Raw genomic sequence first — 4,167 nt, forward strand, 5'->3', positions numbered from 1 at the left:
GTTTTGCCAAGTTATTTATATTACAGAACCCTAATGATAAATGATATGTGAACATAAAAATAAAACAATTGCAAAAAAATAAAATCCTTAAAGATTTAAATGTTATCTGTCTCCACGACAACAGATACATAATTTATAAACACATGTACTATTGTCCTAGCAACATTTATTTAAATAATCTAGAATTCCATTCTTATTGGAGGAATGCTTCTTCAAAGCCTCTCATAGGCCATGACAGAACATCAGATGCAATCCAGGCTTTACACACATTATTGGATGGCACCGTTTCCCTATATAGTGTACTACTACTATAATCTACTCTGGATTAAAAGTAGTATGTTATTGGGAATAGGAAAACCATTTTGGGGACTCAAAGACTTAGTTATAATGGGGTTTTAAAATGTGCAAACGTGCAAATGAACCATTTCCAAGTGTACATCCAAACAGCTATAAAAAAGGTACTCCCACGATGTTGGGGAGGGGAATTTAATAAAATAAACAACCCCTTTTAATGTTAAATGGAATGTTCTGAACACAGCGAGAGGTCCAGGACTGAACCAAATAAACCTTTAAAAATATATGGTTTTGTGAGGTGGTTTCGAATGTTATAAAAAGTGACACCTTTGGGAGGGTAAACGTTTACACCCCCCCCCCCCCTTCCTGGCTGTAGGGTCAGGTCAAGTGATACGCCGGTAAGCGGTCGTGTGTGTTATTTGATATGCTAATAAAACACGGTGCGTACTGGAAACCAAGAGCTCTTCTCCTCACCGCTTCTACTTCCCGCCAACACACCGAGGACTCCAGACCAATGGCAACTGCGAACCTTGAGTTGTACCTCTGGGAACAATTTGCGGACTATGGCGTGTTTAGTCCCCGGACCACTGCCCAACCACTCCCCCGGACCACACTCCCCCGGACCAACACTCCCCGGACCAACACTCCCGCCGGACCAACACTCCCCCGACCAACCACTACCCCGGACCAACACTTACCCGCGGACCAACACTACCGGCCCACCAACAACACTACCCCGGACCAAACCATACCCGAACCACACTACCGGCCACAAACTACCCCGGACCAACACTAACTGACCAATCACGTATGTTGCAGATTCAGAACACTTCTAACCGAACCAGGTCAAAAGATCTGATGCACCATTTTAATCATCCTACAGCGGATCCGCCGGCGTCGCATGTTTACATTCATGAGACCTGGTCGTGGGCCGTTCTCAAACCGACTCGCAAGTCGACGTCGTTAACCATTTATTTACACTTTGTTCGGTCACGTCATACCTCATTGCTAGCTGGTAACTATAACAACAGTATGATCCAAACATTTGGGAGGGGGGGTAAATAAATTTAGCTTCTTCAGGGAGATCAATGATCATAGCAATGAAGACACGATCTCTGGCATGACATCATCACAAACCTGACAGGTTTTTTTTTTTTGTTTTTAAAGAGACAGGTGGTACAATTTTCAAATGTAAATGGCGTCTCAAAATAGTCCTTTATATAATGTAGAAGCCTATAATGTTCCCACACAGGGAATTCTTCGCTCGATAATAAACCATATGGTATTGTACCAGTGTTTACCATATTAATGGTCTATCTGGGCGTCAACAGTGTGCTTCAAATAAGAATGCTACACTTCATATAGGTCTGTACTCTCAAGTCAACATCGTATGATTAATGGTGATGCCACGCAGCCACTAAAAATATGTTCATTTAGATGTGCGTGTATCTGTGGTGGGTGTGTGTGTGTGTGTGCGTGTGTGTCGTGTCTGTGTGTGAGTGCGTGTTCTGTGGTGTATCTGTGGTGGTGTATGTTCTGTGTGTATTTCAAAGTCAAATCTGTGTGTGTGTGTGTGGTGCGTCGTTCTGTGTGTCTGTTTGTGTGCGCGTGTCTGTGTGTATCTGTGTGTGTGTGCATGTCTGGTGTGTGTGTGTCGTGCGTGCGTGTGTGTCTGTGGTGCCGTGTGTGTCTGGTGCGTGCCGGTGTGGTGTCGTCCTGTGCGTGCGGTGTGTGTGCTGTCTGTGCGTCCGTGGTGTTCTGTCTGTGCGTGCGGTGTGTGTCTGTGCGTGCCGGTGTGTGTCTGTGCGTGACGTTGGTGTCTGTGCCGTGCGTGCGGTCTGTGCGTGCGTGCGTGTGGTGTCCTGTGCGTGCGTGTGTGTGTGTCTGTGCGTGCGTGTGTGTCTGGTGCGTGCCGTTGTGTCGCTGTGCGTGCGTGCGTGTCTGGTGGCGTGCGTGCGTGTCTGTGTGCGTGCGTGGCGTGTGTGTTGTGCGTGCCGTGCGTGTGGTGGTTCTGTGCGTGTGCGTGCTGTGTGCTGGTCTGTGCGGTGCGGTGCGTGTGTGTCTGTGCGTTGGCCGTGCGTGTGCTTCTGCTGGCCGTGCGTGCGTGTGTGCCTGTGCGTGCGTGTGTGCTGGTGTCTGTTGCGTGCGTTGTGTCTGTGCGTGCGTGTGTGTCTGTGCGTTGCGTGCGTGTCTGTGGCGTTGCCGTGCGTTGGCGTGTGTGTCCTGTGCGTGCGTGTGTGTCTGTGCGTGCGTGCTGTGTGTGTCTGTGCTGTGCGTGCGTGTGTGTCTTGTTGCGTGCCGTGCCGTGTGTGTTGTGCGGTGCGTGCGTGTGTCTTGGCGTGAAAGTGGCGTGTGTGTCGTGCGTGGCGTGTGTGTTCTGTTTAGAGAAGTGTCTGAGGGAGGGGGAGGGGGAGCCGCGCAGTAAGGAGAACCCTGCTGGTTACATCAAATAGACATTGTGGACACCTCAGATAAGCGTTTTGAGACACTGCCGGCGTGTATAGTAGGTCCCAGTTAGAGGCCCCTTTCTGCTGACCGTCCCAGTTAGAGGCCCCTCTCTGCTGACCGTCCCAGTTAGAGGCCCCTCTCTGCTGACCGTCCCAGTTAGAGGCCCCTCTCTGCTGACCGTCCCAGTTAGAGGCCCCTCGCTGCTGACCGTCCCAGTTAGAGGCCCCTCTCTGCTGACCGTCCCAGTTAGAGGACGGAAACATTTAAACTGAAACTCAGTGATATGACAGCACCACCAGCAGATGAGTGTAATGCAAGACGACACTGACAGAGAACCACAGAGAACCAGAGAACCACAGAGAACCACAGAGAACCACAGGTGTGATTCAGTAGCTTCAACCTGATCGCCACGGAGCTGGAACAGCGTGTGGGGAAGTATAATAACATTTAATATTACCTGCGTGGAAGGTGCTGCGGATGGCCACCCCCCGGGAGAAGTTGGTCCGGTCCGTCACCGCGGAGCTGCTGATGTTGTGGGCTGAGGGGGACGCGCCAGGTGGTCTCTGGTGGGGAGTGCTGTTAGGAGACGGAGAGAGGTGAAGACGGAGAGGAGGAGATGGAGGGGTGGATTAGAGTAGTGAACTTCTATATAAACATTTGGATAGCAGACACACACAAAGGTACACTACTACGTACACCATGGCTATATAACAGAATGTAGCATAATGGGGGCGGCAGGTAGCCTAGTGGTTAGAGCGATGGTTCAGTAACCGAAAGGTTGCTGGGATCAAATCCCCGAGCTGACAAGGTAAACATCTGTCGTTCTGCCCCTGAACAAGGCAGTTTAACCCGCTGTTCCTAGMCCGTCATTGTAATTAAGAATTTGTTCTTATTAACTGACTTGCCTAGTTAAATATAGATGATAATGGCTGCTACCCTCCAACGTTGGTCAGAGCCAAGTCCTTCACACCTGTGGTGCCAAATCTATTACCACGATAGAGGGGTAGTCTGGAACGGGATATATATGTCTCTGTCCCAGAGTGTGTGTGTGTGTGTCTGTTCCCCAGAGTGTTGTGTGTGTGTCCCCAGAGTTGTGTGTGTGTGTGTCTTTCCCAGAGTGTTGTGTGTGTCCCCAGAGTGTGTGTGTGTGTGTCTCGTGATTTTTAGATAATCCACAAAGCCATCAGAGCTGTTGTTTGGGGTCGCAGAGAGATCAAGTCAGTAAGCACACCTGCCCCCACACACACTGAACACACACAACACACATGCATGAAACACACACACACACACACAATGCTGAAACACACTGAACACACACACACTGAACACACACACACACTGAACACACACCTGAACACAGCAGCCACACTAACCCACTCACGCTGCCCGCCACAGCGGACACTGAACAACACACACCTCATAGCG

At 49.8% G+C, this 4,167-nt stretch overlaps 1 non-coding gene across 1 annotated transcript in view; it reads right to left on the reverse strand.

Annotated features, from left to right (window-relative positions):
* Positions 1-4,167, reverse strand: part of LOC112071460 (MAP/microtubule affinity-regulating kinase 2b) — an 11,897-nt gene that overhangs the window by 3,046 nt on the left and 4,684 nt on the right. The window contains exon 2 of the transcript XR_011475866.1: positions 3,200-3,318. This is a non-coding gene — a transcript (MAP/microtubule affinity-regulating kinase 2b). The remainder of the gene's footprint in view (positions 1-3,199; positions 3,319-4,167) is intronic.

Source organism: Salvelinus sp. IW2-2015, unplaced genomic scaffold (assembly GCF_002910315.2).
Source record: "Salvelinus sp. IW2-2015 unplaced genomic scaffold, ASM291031v2 Un_scaffold1619, whole genome shotgun sequence".
NCBI classification, from domain to species: Eukaryota; Metazoa; Chordata; class Actinopteri; order Salmoniformes; family Salmonidae; genus Salvelinus; species Salvelinus sp. IW2-2015.